At 40.0% G+C, this 19526-nt stretch overlaps 1 protein-coding gene across 6 annotated transcripts in view; it reads left to right on the top strand.

Moving 5' to 3' along the window:
- The window catches only part of FMN2 (formin 2), a 234585-nt gene that overhangs the window by 69162 nt on the left and 145897 nt on the right, over positions 1 to 19526 (top strand). The gene's annotated exons all lie outside the window — the stretch shown is intronic.

Consider the following 19526-nt stretch of genomic DNA (forward strand, 5'->3'; position numbering starts at 1 on the left):
TTCTGAGGGGGAAGCCACAAGAGCGGTCATGCAACCCTCTCCGGCAGTATGTTTTTGGGGTCCAGGACAACTGGCAAAGAGATAAGTTACTGTGGTGAAGGGGGGCAGGACAGGGGAAGACCCAGCTCCATATCCTGCACCGGGTTCAGCTGCTAGTCCTGGCTGGACTTGGGAGATCAGGACTTCCTCTTCCCCTGCATGGCATCTGGGGCTGGGTCAGACCCACCCCCATATTTCGCCCAGAGCTGCAGGCAGCTCTGCAAACTCCCTGCCCCACCCCCACTTCCTGCACCTATCATTTCTCAGCTTCAGGGTGAGGGATCTCTGTACAGGGAGCTGCTCCCCTATTCACCCAAGCCCTGTGCATCCAGAACCCCTCATACCCAGACCCTCCCACTGATCCTCACTCCCCACATTCAGAACCCCTCCAATGAGCCCCACTCCCCCCTGCACCTGGATCACCCTGACAAGCCACCTGCACCTACATCCCCTCCCCACTGAGCCCCATGCGCCCAGAATCTGGACCAACCTGAGGATATGAAGTGAGCTAACTTGGGGTGTGTAAAAGGGTGGGCTTGCCCTGCAGCAGCAGCTCCTGGGTTGTGTGTGGCTCTATGGTGCCCTGTCTCAATTTCCCTTTCACAAGTTCCCAGGAATAATCCATAGAGGTTTATGTCGATAACTCCTCTTCTTGGGATCTGGTTTATTAACATAAAATAAACCCAAAGTACAGTCTCCTCCATCCTAGTCTCCCAAGCTTATCAAAATAGTCTCTTCCTAAACAGCTCCTCCTTCCTGAGATCTGTATGGCTCCAAGCCTTGATGCTAGGCGCAGATTCAGTCTCTCCCCTTGAGATCGGGAGGTTGTGCAAGCCCCTTTCTTGGACCTGTGTTTGTTGGCTTCTCAGGTCACTCTGTCACAGTTCTGGACAGCTCCACCTGTGGTCCAGCAAGGGCACCCATCTAGGCTCCTGGCTCCTCAGTTGTCATCTCTTGAACAGAGAGACACATGTCTCTCCCTTCTGACCTGGATTTTTCCAGGCTTTATAACTCCCTGCCAACACTGTGAGTTCCCGGGCAAGTCAGACTGCTTAAGCAAGCCTGCTTTGCTTTATCTTCAGAAGCTATTACCAGCATAATTTCTCACAGTTAAGTTACCACACTCCCTGTTCTATGCAAACATATTTATTCTTAAGGTGAAAACATTAGAGAGAACCTATTAAAACAGCCTACAGGCATGCTAATTAGTTTACCAGAGACCACTCCTAATTTCAAGGGCTCTGGCAGGTGAACAGTCCTTCAAACACCATCAAGGAATTTTTCTGTGGTTGCACATTCATAACTGCCTTGGCTCAGAACAAGCACACCCATGAAATGAATCGGAGAGTCACTCCTTTATACAGTTTGGGCCTCTGATCTTGTCCTCACATAACAGGTTATCAGCAGACAAAGGTCCCCTCAGGGCAAAGCTTCAAAAGGCTGAATTCTTTGCCTGGGAAATCCACTTAACTTTTATTCCAAAAGTCCATTCTTGGGTGGCACATTGCTTTAAATAATCTTTTGAAGCCCATAACACTTCCGAGGGATTACACTGGTCATGTCTGCCTGCTGGAGATGTTACATACAGTCCCAAAATAATACATAAACATTTGCATTTTTAATACAAAACACTTCTAAGATACTTAAACTTAATTCATTAAGGTTTGGTCAGAATACTGCAGGAAATCTCAGACCACTCTCCAGCTACTTCCTTCTTGAGCTTTTTTCAACAACAGCAGCTCTCCTCTCTTTCTTTTCCTCCCTGACTTGAGTGTCAGCCCTGGGTAGTCCCTACCCATCGGCTGTCTCTCCATTTATAAGGCCCAGTTGCTTTCCCTTAAGCCCAATTGGGGAGCAGGTAATCAGTAACAGGTGCACAGGACCTTACTCCTCTTATAGGGACCAGTCGCCCTGTGACAGGGTGAAAATGAGAAATATTAAATACTGACTTCCCAAAGATGCCAACCCATTTGAGTGAAAACTCCAAGATCAAAGGTTGCAGACCTGTCCAAATAATGAGTGACTAAATTACGCTATTTGGTGAGTCATGAAGAAAAGAGCATGAATCTTTTGGAGGATTGGTGAGGAAGAAAACTGATTTGGAACAGGAAATGGGCAAAGTTTCGGGTTTTTTTGTTTTGTTTTGTTCTTTTTTGTTGTTTTTTGTTTTTTTATTATTTGGTTCAACCGACTCTGCTAAAAATTAATCTGTATATTTTGATAAGGAAGGATATTTATGAAGAATATTGGTATACCTGAAGAAACAACTAAATGATGAAACACTAGAATGTATCTATTTAAATGTTGCTCACTTTCCATAATTAAGATTTTAATTTTAGAAGCCATGAGTTGTAATGCAACTACAGGGTAGAATGGTGGTAAAGCATCTTAGTCTCACGTAACCTTTATTCTTTCTTCAAGTCATGCACATTTTAATAGATTATTTTCCCCACATCTTCTGAAAGGCAATTATTGTTCTCAATCCCAATAAATCATTAGAAAATTATTCCAATTATAGACTGTATTTGAGTTGTACCTACAGCTGAATCTGTTTTTCAATAAACATTTAACCCCCCTTTCCCCTCCCCCCCCAAAAGTCCAAAACCTGGCGCTCTGTTGGAAAATTTACTCATCCCTTATTTTAGTTATCCTAGCACTTGATCCACTTGTCATTAAAATGAAGCACAACAAAAAGCACTAAGGAACTTATTACTATACCAAAGAATTCAGGTTTAATGGAGATGTGCTTGTGTTTTGTAACTAATAGAAAAGTAAAGAACCAGTTAACTGCAATTAGACCATTAGGAATTGTTGAAAACAATAAAAAATCATGGTGGATTGTTACATTTACTGTGGAAAATGTGGTATTCTGTAGCTTTTGGAATGTGACTTCAAACATCTCCCTTACTTTTCTGTTCAGAAATAAATATAAAAGAAACTGGCTAATTAAGTACTGATGGTCAGAAAACTGCTGTAGTATGAATAGAACAACCCCACCCTTCCTAAAATTGAAGACTGGATAATAGAGCCTAATAAATTTGAGATCTTAGAATGAGTGTTCAACTGAAGTATAAAAATGGATTTCTTTCAGTGTGGAGTAGTACATTTTTATATTCTTTAAAACATGTCATATAACTGAAAATTCAGGTCCAATTTGGTCATTCTTTCTTTCTGATTTACCCTACTCCCATATTCCCAACATTTCAAGACTTGAGTTTTACATAGAAACATGTATGTATCTGAATAATGAAATGTCTCCCTTATGTCACATTTCCTTATATTGTCTCTGCTCATTATTAAATACAATAATTTTAGTTTAATTTTAGTGTGGTAATTAAGGTTTTACCTTCTGTATCTTTTTGGACTGTGGCTTGATCCCATGTTCCCTCACTGTCTAAATTCTCATTGATTGCAAAAGAGCCATGTGATCAGGCCTTTAATGTAATGTTTACTGGGTCTGAGACTTTCAAAGCTGACTACAGCATTTAGCCACACAACTCCCTTTGACGTTTAATGAGTTATGTGATGAAATCCACTAGCTGGCTTTGAAAATCTCAACCCAGGATCCTTTTGTTATTCAAACATATTTTTTATTAAATTTGATTTAGTAAGTTTTTGGAGCTCTTGGTCTCCATCAGTCAGCAGTAACTTCTGCTGACAGTAATGGTGACTTCTCCCATCTTCCACGACTCTCTGTCACAGTGTAGCTTCCTGTTCTGGAAGTAGCATAGATAAAGACTTCACTGAGCACATAGACTAACTGGTATAATTGCGGCATAATACTGGCAATTTAAAATAACATATAATGGCTAGTAGATGACTAAGATCTTTAAATGAAGCAGGATGCTCCTCAACTAAAACCATTTAGGAAACATGTGAAGGATTTGTGACAGGTAGATATGGAAAAGCCTTTGTAGGTCATTTGGTCCACTTCCCTGCCTGTTCAAGGTTTAGTCCCTACACTATATTTTCTAACTTTTCAACTTTAAAAGTTCTCTTAAGACTGGAGTTCACCTATCTAAAGTGATCTCTCTCTCTCTCTCTCTCAAAAATGGTAAAGGTATTTATATAGTGAAGATAACAAATACAGTAGCAATAAAAGAAACCTGCTCTAGTGGATTTTCAGAGCCCTTTGCTCTTTCTGTTTCCATGAAGATCTGTCTACAAACTCTCCCCAGTCTGGACAAAGAGAGCAATTTTTATACTATAATCTCTACCCAATTTTCCCACCACACTTTGCCACTAGGAGGTATAAGATTTTATATTAATGAGGGAAGAGGAGAGTTTCAGAGCATTCTACTTCAGGAACTCTAACCCCAGGGCTAAATCCAGAGATGGCAAAATAACTTCTGTCCAGGCACCACACTTCTTCCCCTCTGGCCACTTCTTTCCTCTCAGTGGCACTGCTCCCAGTGCATGAAGTGTATCTGGTCAAAAGGGGTCACAGACTTGGCAAAGAACATTTGGACAACTTGAGCTAGGTTGCAGACAAGCATGTATTTCAGTTTTGCCTGGGAGAAACTTCTGATTGAACTGCTCTCGCCATTTCCCTGCCTCCTGGGCTAGAGCAGCCAAGTGGAGCTGCTGTGGGAAAGAGGCAGAGCTCTTTATTTCCTCCCCTCAGGAGCAGACACCATTCTTAGGGGAGCCAGGGAGACGGAGCAAAAAGAATGCAGCAGCTCATAGTTGCTCTGCTTGCTCCCCTCCTGTGAACAGTGGGATCTCTGCCTCCCCTTTGCAACCCCTGGCATGGGATGGGAGAGAGGGAACTGCATTGCAGCTCCCCACTCCTCTGGGGCTTGGGAGAGAGGGGATGAAGAGCCCCAGGAGCTGTAGAAGGAGAAGAATGAGGCTTGGGTCAAGAGAACAGATGGGGGACAGAATTGATTGGGGGGGTTGGAGGGAGCAAATCACATGGCAGAATTGATGGGGGATGGGCGAACAGGCAGATGTCATGTGACTTTCATTTCAGTAGAAAAGTGTAGACCACTCACATTTTTCCAAACTATTTTGCCACTGACTCTTACCCCTCTAAATACCCTGCCCCACGACCTCAGTTAATGTATCCAAAGTCTTGTGCTGTGGCCAAGAACAAGAGAGTTGTAGCAGAAAGGAAGGTGTCTTATAATTGCAACACTATTACATATAAACCTGTTTTTTGCTCTACAATGGGTCAACCCATACCTTAAAGACAGTAGATATTTGACACTTAACTCCCCTACCCTCTCCACCCCCATTTCAGGTCTTTATAGTCTAAAAAAAAGATAACTTAACTCTCTACTTTCTAAATATTTTGATAATTCTCCATTAGACACAAGTTGAGTGCTTATCTTTATATTATCTAGAATATTACATAAATGTAATATTATGGTGCAGGGCATTTTTATTTAAAGGTGACCACCCAAATAAAATTAATCATTTTGCTGAAGATGATTTATCCTAAGTAATCCTATTTCAGGAGGTGGGATAACTTTGCATTAAGTATTAAACTGCCTTCACAAGTAAATACGTAGTCATTGGGAACTTTTGAATTTCCTGTGCCCTAGAATTTCTGACTCTGTTATTGACTCATTTGGTCCATCTCTATCCCAACTAACAAATAATCCCTCAACCAAAATTATAGGTCTTTTTGGGACATAGTGTACTTTCCCAAGTACTATTAGCTAAACTATAAAATAATTTTGGCAGTTCTCAAATATTGAAGACAGATTTGTATTTCATGATCTATTGATGCATTTTCCAGCAATATTAATACAAATATAGCTATCATGATCTCCCATTATCTGACGCATTTTGCCCCATGCAGTAAACTTTTTCTACTTTAAAAGATTATAAATCTGAGTCATGGAGCATCTCCCAACAATATAGTGCACTGATGATGCACAGTCTTCCTGGCTCAGATGAGGAGTCCTGTTTGTAATACTTTGCACAAACAATTGGTAGCAACAAGCTACTAAGAAAAAAAAAAGTTAGGAGTTGTAGCATTGTGGCATACAGAAGCTTCAGATCTTGAGACTTAAAAAAAAACAAAACAAACTTCTGACATCTTGAAAGGTTAGCATGTCATCACTGTGTTTGAAGAAGTGATCCACAAAACAGTCATTGTAAATGGCAAGGGATTCCTTTAGCACTTCTATAAGTTCATACCCAAATAGCTTTGTGACAAGAAACATATGCTTTAGTCTGGCCAAAACAGCCCCTTGAAATTCAGGGAAGGGTGGTTCTTGGATCGAACAGCTTGTTTGAGGATGGGTTATCAGTGGTTCCCTACCTGTGGGATCAGCCCCTGAGGCTGATGGAAGATCTCTCTGGGGAGGGAAACAGTTCCAGCTGCATGTGACCAGAAACAAAGATGGTGAGGAAAATAAACCAACGGATGCTCCCAGAGCTGCCCCTGTATGATTGTCCCTAATGAGACAGGTGATGTGCTGTTGGTGAGTGGGTTAGCAGCTGGAGAGTCCAGCAGAGACTGGAGGAGAGGTGTGTGCGTGCGTGCATGTGTAGAAGGGTTTACTAGACTCTTGTGCTCACGGCAGAAACTCTACCAATCAGGGAGGCTGAAGTGGGAAAGCAATGTGTAACTAGTGGCTCTTTTTAGGCCGCTTGCTTGGCTTCTAATCATGTTCCTCATTCAGCTGCTCAACCAGGAGGCACCAAGAGGTTCCTACTCTTTTCACTCCTTGCATGGATCCCTCTGGTAAGTGGGGAGGGAAGTGTGCAGAAACCACCAGCATAGCTATTGGGACAGTTTGTCCCCTCAGAAAGCATGATTACTACTGTGTAGATTGCAGAATATTCACCTGAAAGCAAGGTATAAAAGCTATGCTCAGAGTTGTCACCTAGATTTAATTGTCTGGTACTGGACTAAGGATGGAGTGAGACAGGCTGTCTGTTTTGGAAAGAAAATATTCCATTGCTGACCTAACAGTTGTAACAGCCTTACGGATGAGGTCTTTCAGAGCAAGTACCTCTTCTGTATCCTCAACAAATGGAACTAGATTTGGCATTCGGAGATTGAAAGGATTTTACTTTTCCAAAAATAGTGTTTATCAGTGGCGCTGGAACAGTTTTTGGAGTGGGGATGCTGATCTGCAACCCTCTTAGCCCGGTCTGTGCCCTGCACCGCCCCCTAGAGCTGGGGCCAGGCACAGGACCATGGCTCCGGGAGTGGGGACATGGACAGGGATAAGGCAACGGAGGCTGGAGTCATAGCTAGGGGTGGGTGCAGAGCCACAGGCATGGGGCTGGCAGCTGGGATGCTGGGCACAAAACCTGGGGGTGCTGCAGCACCCCCTCCACACCCCTACTTCCCATGCTTATGATGTTTATGTATGAATTAAAGAACCCTGGAAACTAAAACAGCAGATCTACAGCTGTGTCACAGGCAGCCCAATAGCAATTCAGGCTTCTCCACAGCACCATGCCAATGTACATCAATCCCAACCTGGAAATGATTACCTCCAATTGCTCCTTACTGTGCTGAGTGAGAGTATGTAACTTTAGTGGGGTTTTTTTTGTTTTTGTTTTTTAAACCATTATAAATCTTTTTGCCTTCCTCTTTAACTGAATAAAGCCAAGTTTTTAAAAAAATACAGACGTTTACACTTTAACTTTAGCTCAAATACATTGTCAAAGTTGGCCTACTCAACCCTGGGGCTGAGTGAGTGTGAGTATTTATACCCGGGTATACAGCTTTCTTTTTAGATTTAATAACAACCCCCCTGCTTAGTCAAAAATGGACAGAAAGGAAAGAAGCGCTCAATGTGGATTACACAGACCCAACAACAGCCGCTACTGAAAGATTCACAGGAATGATTGAAATCCAAAGGCCTCACTTAGTCTGGCAACAGCAGCAGCTTCATAGCAAGGCAGGTAGCCTCCTTGCAGATGGCAACTACCTGAATTAATATCTAATGAGGGCCTTAAGGTGCTCTGGCTGGATGTTCAGTTTATGTTCATCACTGAAGATCTGTCTGTAAAGATGCATCTAACTTTCCTAAAGTATAATCTCAGGATGTTATAGAACATATCTAATTGGGTCTTTATTTTTAGATACTCTATTAAAACTCTTGCTCTTATTTTCACAATAATTTCCAATTTCAGAAGTAACTGTATAGTTTCCTTAATTAGCACTAGCATCCACTCTTCAGGTTTTAGTCTCATTTTCTGTATAGTTTATAAAGTTTCTTGAGAAATCCTTGCAAATATTTCATGTTTTGCAAGTGGATAAGGCAAATGGATCAAGCTTGTCTTTTATATTTTTAAGAGAAGAATAAGGTAAAGATGCCCCTTTAGAATCTTTTACTTCCACAAGCTGATTCCCCAAGAAAATTTACATGGGGAGAGAGGGATTGGAAAACAGCAGTAGATGAGAGATTACTTCTTCTCCCATGTTGTCAATACCTGAATTTTGCAATTGATCTATTAGTTTTTGCTAATGCCAGGATTTTTAAGGGGCCTTAAATTAAAAATAAAAACAAGCAACACAAACACAAATCAGAAATAAGGGGGACAGCATCCTGAAGTGTCCCTTTTCAGCCACTAGATGGCAATTATGTATCTTGTCATGGGGAGTGCAGAGAATTTGCAGGTGTTTCCCAGCAGAACTCTCAAGGTACTTCTCAATGCGAATAAATATATATTTATCTGATTCAAACAATAGTGCCTGGGTTAGCACTATAGCCTTGGGGGGGAAAAACAACCCAGCATCTAGTGTGTGTAACCTGACTAAGACCTAAATGGGAATTGGAACATTTCTCAAAGTTTAAGAATAAACTAAGTCCTGAAAATAAAAAGTCCAAAGACTTTAAATCTCTTGAAAGCTCTGCCTTGTTGCCCACCCTCACTCTGCACTACTCCCGGAAGTGGCCGGCATGTCCCTGCAGCCCTGAATGGGGGATGTCTCCACGCGCTGCCCCTGCCCTAAGCAACGACTCCACACTGGGAACTGCGGCCGATGGGAGCTGTGGGGGCGGTGCCTGTGGGCAGCGGTGCATGGAGACCCTCACCTAGGAGCCTCTGTCAGAGGGGTGTGCGGGTCGCTTTTGGGGGCCACCCAAGGTAAGCGCCACCCCTCTCTCCCTCTCCCACACCCCAACCCCCTGCCCCAGCCCAGAGCCTGCACCCAAACTCCCTCCCAGAGCCTTAGGCAGGTGTGGGGAGGGAGCAGGACTTGGACCTGCTCTGGGCACCACCAAAAATTATACAAACCTGACGCCCCTGTCTAGCACCATTTACTGGCCAATTAATAGAGATAATTGGAGTACAAATAGTGGATTCACTTTTTCTCCCCCCCCCCTTCCTTCTCTTTTTCCATTAGCTCACTTTTTTTTTTTTTTTTTTTTTTTAAAGGAGTGGGAAACAAAAAATGAAAAATTTTCATTTTCAAAAAAGACTTTTTTTTTTTGACAGACAAATGCTTAAAAAACCGCAGCAGATCAACTGAGTGATTGAGTCGCTTCTCAATAGGGGAGGCAGGGCGGGTTGGAGAAAAGTGAGTTTTGTTATCCAAAATTTTTGGGATTACTGATTTCTCTCTCATGGCTTTTCCCCTCTTGCCATTGTATAGCACAAGGAAGATTTTAGGAAGGTAGAAGGAATGGCAATGCTGCCCTGCTGAGGGAGAGTTAGGAATGCATCATATAATTAGGTCCATGCCAATAGGATTCAAAATATAATTTTTGCTGTTTGAAGAGCTTGTCTCCTAAACAATGAATGAATTCACTCTACATTACGGTTGGTTGAAAATTTTCTGATGCAAGAGTTTTTGTTTTTTGTTTTTTCAAGCAGAAAATGCCAAATCTACAAAATCAAAACATACAGCAGGAAAGTATCTAGTTTGATGAATTTTTGTTTTGAAAATATCTTAAAGCATTTTGTTTCAATAATGTTGAAATGTTTCATTTTGACTTGATTTTGTTTTGACTTTCTTGCTTTGAAATGACTTATTTCAACTTTTATATTTTTTATAATGTAATATGGAAGTTTAAATGTAATTTGGTCCAGGGCGTGCTGATGCACAGTTATCCTCCCCCCACCTCTCCAGCCCCCCGCAGTCAGCTGCTCATAACATTTTCAGTTTCTTGTAACTTTTTTTTGGTGCAGAGCTAATAAGTATGGGGGATTTGAGCAGTGAGTTGGAGTGTGTGCATGCGGTGGACAGTGGGTGAAGAAGTGCAAGAAGTGTGGATGTGAGGAGGGTGCAGGATAGGAACTCTGCCCCTTTGCCAGTTTGTCCCATAGGGCATATGTGCTCATTGTGATTGCCCCCCAAATGAAATATTTTGGAATATTTTGTGAGAAACACAACGGTGACTTTTTTTGTTCCAATTCAGAACATAAAACAAATTTCAAAATCTTGGAATTTCCTGTGGGATGGAAATTCCGAGTTTTGCTCAGCTCATAGTCTGTACATTCCTGTCTATTGCAACATGTATTAATCATTGTCATTATTAACAAGTGAATGCAATATTTTTCAAATTGTATCTCTAAAACTTTTTTTTTAATGAAGTAGAAAACCAATAAGAGCTCCCCAAAGAGAAACTGTTAAACTGCTGATTTAAATGTGGACCTTTTCACTTGTTGGAAAGATGAGTGGAAATGAAAGTAGCTAATATATGTTCACCACTGCCATTTAAAAAATGTTTTAACATAGTGATCTATACTAAGTCCTCTGTATTCAGTTACAGCTATGATTACCTTTACAAAAGCAATCTATTGGTTTTGAGGCTGAATCATAAAAAATAAGTTTTCTGTTTTAGCAATTGCATACACCTAATTTGAGGTACCAATAAATTCTAAGGTAAAAATATTCATGTTTTAACAAAAGTTCCATAAAATGCTCTTCAAAGAATGCTTTTTCCCCAAAAGAAAATTCTTCTGAGCACATTTCTCTGGCAGGACAACCTGAACTGATCTCTGAGTCTGGCTGTTACTCTCACCTAGTATACAGGACAGCCTAGAGCCAAATTTGGCCCAGAAGTGAGGTGCCTGATTCTTCTCTCGCCTGTATCAGTCTTCCATAGGGAGTAACTTCATTTACTTTGTTGAAGATTCTAATGATTTCTGCCTAGACATTTTCTTTGTAAAAATAAGTGTTTCACTAAATGTTAAGACCAATACAAATTATTCCATTGACTTACTGGGAAAAATCCATTGGGAAATGGTATTTAATTTATCCATGTCCATCCCTTTGGCATGTTTTCAACCTATACATTGTGCTACAGGGTGAGAACCTAAAAGTAAGATTGACTAGTTGATTTCATTTGTTTATAGTTAAATTCTAGTTTGTTTGTATTGTCCCAGATTAGAATTGCAAAATGTAATCAAGGTAAATAGTTTAATATAAAATACACTTAAATGGTCTTTTCATTTTAATAATTTAAGCTGTTCATTGTAAGATAAAAGAACTTGTATGGAAAGTATTTTCATTTAAATTAGCTTGACAGTATCTTTTGAATATGCACATTGGTATAAAAACAAAGCCTAAAAAAACCGGTAGGCCCTACCTTGCACGTATCTGTATATTGAATAATATAACTAACTTCTACCTTTGATTATTTACCTTTCCCTTTAAAATGGCAGACCCTCACACCAAAAAGCTTTTGATCCCCATGGAGATCTAAATAAGGCTCATTTTCTTTGAGTGACCTCATGCTCAATGATGCAAGACATATGGAGGCCTCTATTTTCACTTCTAATATTGCCTCCAACCTCATCCCCTTCTTGGAGTTGTTAGAGATACCTAACATCAACTCAGCCTCAGGATTGGTGATGGACAAATTTGCAGAGACATTGGAATCAGGGAACCAATTCTGCTCCACCAACCTTTGTCTGGGTTTTTTCATATCAGGCTCACACTTCAGGGGTGTGAGAGAGTACCAAACCCCTCCTATAAGGGAAGATAACATTACTGTAAATGCCTACTCCTGATGCATAAGAATTTTCTAGCATGTTATGCCCCAAGTATCTTCCCATCTGACCTTTCCAGGCCACCAAACTGGTGGAGTGTCCCTCAGTGACTAAGGCTGTCCTGCCTGAGCCTGCTGATAACGCGCCTAAGACAATGGCAGCTTTTGGGGACCTTCTATGATTCTGTGGTCTCAGCAGCATCCCTGAAGACCAGAAATTGCTTATCCTCCTGAGCTTTCTAGAGAGTCCTTGACTCTGGTGTCTGAATGTCACAAACTCTGGACAGTTTCCCAAAGTGAGGGAAAGTCAACCCTTCAAGCTCCTGAACAATTTCTTCTGCAACTCAACGCTGGAGCTTCAGGAAGAGAAATTAAAGGGGGGTTGTGGGCTCCACACATGTAGGCTGCCTCAACATGCCCAGTTTAGAAGAAGGAGGCTCCAGGCATTAATGACTAGGAAAATCATTCCTAACAGAAAATAAATTAATCTGTGGATAGTAAGATCATATATTAAAAGCAATACAAGACACATGCCTGTATTATTCTTAATACTTACAAAGGGGATAACCCTCTGCAAACTGGGCTACAGACAAAGTCTCTTTTGCCGGTCTTTGGTTCTATTTTAGGTAGGCCAACATCTTCAGAAGATGAAGATTCTAAAATAGAACCAAAGACTGGCAAAAGAGACTATTTGTATGTAGCCCAACTTGTGGAGGGTCATCTCTTTTGTCAAGTGTGCCAAAATGTTAGTGTCCATGGCAGGTCAAACTCTGCAATATTTCCAGTCCTAGGGCAGATGAGGTTTAGTCGGGGAGGATATGTTCTAACGTTCTTATGATAAAAGCTTAGCCAAAATGTCTGGACTTCCCTAACCTAAAAACTCAACCTACATGCCTACCTACATAGGACAAATTTACATAAAAGAAGCAAAGAAGGGAGATGACTTATATAAATCACTGAGTGAAATGGTCACCTCATATCAAGCAGGAAAGAAAACCAACAGGCCACATCAACTGACCTTTTAAGAAGTCCTTCATCCTCAACCCATCTGCTCCATTAAGAGGCAGGACTACCACACATTTACAAAGTGTTGGCAGAGGTAAGCATGGTATTGTTGCTTCATAAGCTAGAAGACTTAAGCTTTTCTAGCCCTATTGTGGCAGCCTCCTCTTTGGTCACTAGTAGATCATCTAAGCTGGCAACAGTGACCATTCCTGTTCACTGATGTTGCAAAAAACATTCCTTGTGCTATCTTGCAAAGAAGTACCATATCAGTGGAAGGTAATAATGCTTGGCTGGTGTGTTGTCTCCAGGATGCTTAAAGTGGTGAGGAGACAACTGATTCATCTAAGGTGTCTGGGGTTTAAAACAAACTCATTTGAGGTTCTTGATTGTAGCAGAGTTAGGAAAAATCCTAAAAGGACATTTCATTCCTACTGCACTCTACTAGGGGTATGTCTGCACTACAAGCGCTACAGCAGCACAGTTGTACCGTAGTATAGATGCTTAGTACAATGACGGAAGGGGTTTTTCCATTGCTGTAGGTAGTTAGGTGAATGGAAGAATTCTTCCGTTGACCTAGTTGTGTCTACATCAAGGATCAGGTCAACCTAACTATGTCACATAGGGGGTGACATTTTTCACAGCCATGTGCAATGTAGCTAGGATGACCTACGTTTTAGGTATAGACCAGGCTTAAGGGCCTTGGGATTTCTTGTAAAGATAGAAAAGTTTATTTAACTCCCCATTTTGTGGGATTCCATCTTTGAGTTTCTTTATAGATGCCACAACTGTGCCAAAAATCTTTCCCTGACCTAAAAGAATACATTAGTGTCTGGAAGCGGAGTCTTATTCTTCCATAAAATCTGTTTAGCAGTTAGAAATCCTAAAAATGGGGTGAAGAACAGGTGGTTAACTCTAAACTTGGGCAAGACAGAGGTGAGGCTGGTCAGCAGAGGAAAGTATTTTGAAGAGTTTGCAGCTACTGAGTGCTCTGCCTTGGGTTGAAGGCATGCATTCACAATTAGAAGTTTAGGAGTGCTATTGGATTCCTCACTGATGCTAAGCTGAATCACATGGGAATATCTGCAAGTAATGCTTTTAGCCAATCAGAGATGGCTGAAAAGACTTTGTCCCATCTTGGTAGATGATGACGTGACCTCAGTTATTCATGCCTTTGTTACCGCTTAGCTGGAATATAGCATTGTGATATGCCTCGGCATGAAGCGTCTTGTGCTTAGAAAACTCCAACTCTGCAACTCGTCTCCTCGGCAACATGAGCCCACTCCTGTTCTCCACTCTTTACACTGGCTTCCCTTAGAATATTGAGCCACAGTCAAGTTCTCAGTTCTTATCTTCAAAGTGTTCAATGGCCTGGGCCTAAGATAGCCAAAAGTTTGCCTGACCCTCTGGGATGAAGACTTGTCAACAAAAGCACTCCTCTGGTGGTAAAGAACAAAGGTAAATCTCATCTGTGCCAGAGACAGCTTTTTATGGTGGGGGCGAGCCTGAGACTGTGGAATTACTTCCCTCAGAAGCTAAGGATGGTCACAAACCTCACCACCTTCAGCTCCAAAGGTCAGGTGGATTTCTTTGACCTTGCTTTCTCTAACAAATACATCTATGTTGCTATATTTAGAAACTAAATCCTACCACAACTAAATATTCTAATGTTCTCCCCCTTGGGAGAGGATGAGAGAACAAAACATGACATGCTAACCTTGTTGCTTAATGTACCACTGGAAGGTGCTCAGATATTAATGTGATGAACATGAGATAAGAACCTACATAGAATAGAGCATTCAGGCAGTGTGGGGCTTATTCTGCTATCACTGTTTAGGGTATAGCACTTGTCAGATGTCACTGAGAATAAATACATTAAAACTTCTCTCAGTTTGCAAGGCTACCTTTTGGTGCTTGTACATACAGCTTCTATCAGACAGCACCATTATATCTTGTCTTACTAAGCTAGGGGGAAACAGGCCAAAAAAGAGTGTATTCTGATTGTTCAACATGTTTCAGAGACAGAAGAATGTAGTAGCAATTCCCTGTACAGCAAACCTCCTTGAAACTCAGGTTTTCATTTGTTACATTTGGGAACTGCAGAGGTCACTCTATTGAGAGCTCCTTGAATTGCATGACTCTGAATTTCTTCACAAGATTCACACACAGTGGGCAGGGATACTTTCTGTATCCTGTATAGGTCCTTTCAGTTCCTATAGTATATGGTACCTGTTTTTATTCCCACCCTCTTTCAGTACAGATAAATAATATAGAGAGTCCAGAAAAAACACTTTTAGTTCTATCTATCTACATAGACCTCTAGTTCTTGCTAGATTTCCCTGTAGTCCAGGGAAAATTAAACACAGTGACACACATAATGGGGAACTGGAGGGAGAGCCCTACAATTACAAGTCTTTGATGAAATGTCTGCTGTCAGGAAACATTTAAAAATACAGGATTCAAAGCCAGAAAGCGCAAAAGAAAAACTATATTACAATTTTATAAGGAATTCATTCAGTCAGCAACATTAGAACCAAAATTATTTTTGAGGATTTCAGTTTTAAATGATTGATTGATCTAACAAGTGAAGTAGCAGAGTAAATCTTCCACTGTTATTAAAACACTTACCTGTGTGCTAGTCTCTGTTTTTTCCCAGGAATAACCAAAGCCTGGAGAGTATATTATATTCCTCAGGGTATCTCCCTTCCCAAACCTGTGGAATGCTAATATATGAGGAGAAGAAAGATGATATCTAGAAATTAGAGCAAGACTGGGAATCAGGTTTTCAGACAGTGACTTTTCCTGAAGCCATGGGCAAAGTAGTCAGTTTCTAATTCAGTGTCTACAGCTGGTAAAATAAGTGTGTATATATATATGTCACAAGGCGAGTAGGAGGATTAATTAGATAATATTTTGTAAAGTGTTCTGAACATGAAAACAATCCAGTAAATGCCCAGTAGTAGTGTATCTCATTTGATAGCATTCAACAACTCCAGCTGCAGCACTGGAGACTTCGCTCCTAAAATACCATGTCTCCTTTCTTTATGCTGGGCTGCAGGGCTCTCAGAATAGATGTTAAAACTTGTTAACCTTGGACCATTAGGGATCTAAGAAGTTATCAATTTTTCCTAACTGAAAGACCTAAAACACATTGTAACCTTGCGCTGTGCTGTACTGTCACAGATAAGCAAGACCCGCAAGCCCGTCTTCTGTTTTGCCTGGAAAAATGTATTATTCTGTGGACAGAATGGTTAAAAAGAGTGCCTTCTTTCTGAAAACCTAGTAGAATCAATACAAAAAAATTTTGGATAAAATCCCAAATGAAAAATGTAGGCTTAGTGTCTAATTATGGATCCCACTCAAAGAGGCAACTTCATCTGGAACACTAACTAACAAATTGCTGAAGATTCTCAGATGTGGACAAATGCAGCCTGGCGGCTTTTAGTCTCTGACACTAGAAACTGTTAATTCCCCAAAGTAGAAAGTAATGTGGCTTTATTCTTGAAATATTACAGATTATCTTTGATTTAAGAATGGTAGTTTATTTTCAGAGGCTAAAGGTACATTATTTTCTCTCCCTACAATTCTATATCTCAGGGAATGTATATTAATGTGCAAACATACTTTTCTTCTTCCCTGTTCTTGAATCATACATGCTCAATTTTTCCTGGATAAAGTGAGGCTTAAGCTTCCACCTTTCTTTCTTCCTTTACAGAAAGAAGACTACCTCAAAGTACCCATGTCCTGGGTAAGAAGTCTAAGCAAGACAGAGGTCCCTCAAACATCTTTTAAGCCACACAGTTTTCTGCTGTGGAGTTGTCCTTTGGACTTTAATGTGGACCTTTCTCATGATCAGTCTTTTACCTGGGCAAACCTTTCAGGTTCCTGGGAAGTGACTTTCGTCTGTGTTTACATGTGCAGCAGAAAAATTTCTTCCTTTTCTGTTTCCATGAACGTTACCTATTTTTAAGTTTAGTCAACCAATGCTTCTAAACTTTCTTCCCACTGAGGGATATTAAAAGCTTGCTGTGACTTACGCAAATCTTGGTTTAAATTCAAAGTGTCTCATTCAGAACTGTTTGCCAAGGGAAGGCAAACCCAAAGCATGAGGGAAGAACTCGAGTCTTTTTGCTGGGGGAAGGAGGGTTAAAAGAGCTTTGGGCTGTCATCTTAATGGGCAAGGTAAAAAAGTCTTTATTTACTTCAAACATACAGAAATGGCCTGTTCTAAAAGCAAAGGTAGTTTGATTTAACCTTTCTATGAATTATTGGGTATAGAAATTCATGTAATTATACTTTAGTTGTACTGAGCAGATACTGAATCTTTTTTAGCGTAAAGCAAAAGAACTGAAGGGAAGAGATCAATGATCGTAACCAGACAAAATATATTGGCATTTCAAATTGAGGGCACCCTTTAGGTGCCCCATATTTAAATGATCCCTAAGCATTTGGAATTTTTTGTTAGTATGAATGTTACAAAATTGAAAGATATATGAATGATTCAATGTTTTCTCTCTGGCTGAACTCACAGGAAGAATTCCAGTTTCCCCTAATGAGATTTTTAGATTCTATAAACTAAATTAATCTTTTAAGGACATTCTAGGAGATGTTTCAAAAACTAAATCAGTTTGTATGTGGAAGGTCATTGTCTTGTTTTTCTTGAAACAATCCTTTCATCTCCTGAAAAAATGAGAGATGCCTGAAAAAATTAACTGAGGCAAGATGTCCTAGCTTGAGACAAATCTTGGAAAACATTTGGGTGTAAAGTAAATGATTTCAAATGCTATATAATCAGAGAATATAAATACTGTTTTCCCCAATAAATGTAATTGGTATAAGTCTCTTTGGACTCAAATGTTTTCTAAGATTTGTCTCAAGCTAGGACATCTTGCCTCAGTTAATTTTTTTTCAGGTATCTCTGAGACCCTGATAGACTGGAACAGTAAGAACTTGACAAGAAATCCACTCCCTCCTTCCTTATTGTGTAACCTCCTATCTCAAAAGACTGCTAAAACAAACTAAAAAATGATGGAATGCATTGCTGCTTCGCCTTCATGTGAAGATCACCTCCATTGAGCTACCCATTTTTGTTTGCCCTTGGAGTAATTGCTTAACACATCACTTAATTGCCCAATGACCTTTTTTTTTTCTTGTTTTTCTTTTTTTTTTTTTTTAATGTGATCATGAAGCTTTAAAATTTTCTTGCAATAGATTTTCAGCCCCACAGGATGAATTCCATTGTGTAACATTGAGTTGCAGTGCGTTCCTGCAGGTCAAGTGGAATTTTAAGTTTCAAGGACTATATTTTTGTTCATGGATATGGTAACATGTTAAACTGCACTCTTAGAAGTAGCCCTGTGTCCTGAATTAATATTAACGGTGATGATTCTTCCCCAAGAGATTAATCATTGCCATATTAAATATTCTTAGAGCATTAGCTTCAAATAAAATGGATCAAATTAAACTCTGGTGTAATTCCATTGACTTAAATAGGTTTGTGGCAGGGATGAAATTTCTCCATTAGATACAAATTGGAAGGCTATGTCTTTAATAAAAATGTATTAGTTAAACATAAAATAAGTTAAAAGTGGCAGCCAGTGAATATTACAATGGCAGAAAATTGATGGTCATATTTCTCAAGTGAATTCTTAAGAGTTGAAGTTTGAATTTTTATAGGTATTTTGCGTGTATAAATAGTCCTACTATGTATATATTTTGTTTATTTTTGAGAAATTGATCTTACAGTAACGTACGTACACCAGAATAATGGGGATGAATGAGGTTTTGTAATATTCTTTTCATTGTACTTTCACATTCTAATCCAAACTGTTTGTCCTTTATACTGTATTATAATAAAGTTTTTCAACAAAAATGTTGCTAATAAAATGGATTGAATTTTAATAGGATGCATAATAAAAAAAGGTACCAGCAGAATATCCTGTAACTGAAGCTGAAGCAATAAGCAAAGCTATCTTTTAGCCTTTCTCTCCAGGTTACTGTTTAAAGCACTATGTAGTTATTGGCTGAGCCGTCTGCTCTCCCTCAGATTCAACCCACCTCTAGACAAATATATGGCGACCCAGTCCCTGCTTTAACTTGTTACCTACACATTAAAATCTGATAGGGAGAACCATTTACCAGTATTCATAATTTTAGATCCAAATCACTCTTCAGACTTTCTATGAGAACGAGCATTGTAACTTGATGTAAATTGATTCGAGTAGACAGCAATCTGAGTTAGTCACTTGTTACTATTTCATTTTAGCGAATGCTTTAGGAGAGCTGGGAAATCCCAACATAAATACATGCCTGAAATGTTGTGTTCAGAAAACAACTCCATGGAAACAATTTTAGTAAGCTATGAATATATATTACTGGTAGTGAGAACTTTGCTTACAGCAAAGAAAACTGTTTTTTAAATATTTTCTTGTGCCATAGTATGAGATGATAAACATAATCTTCCTGACTGAAAGACAAATAAAGGCTATTACTCTGTTAGGTATGAGGCATTCATTTACAGATGCTTCTATGGTACTCTTCACCATTGTCTGAGACCAGTAACTCTCAAACATTCAT

This window comes from Chrysemys picta, chromosome 3 (genome assembly GCF_011386835.1).
Source record: "Chrysemys picta bellii isolate R12L10 chromosome 3, ASM1138683v2, whole genome shotgun sequence".
Lineage (NCBI taxonomy): Eukaryota > Metazoa > Chordata > Testudines > Emydidae > Chrysemys > Chrysemys picta.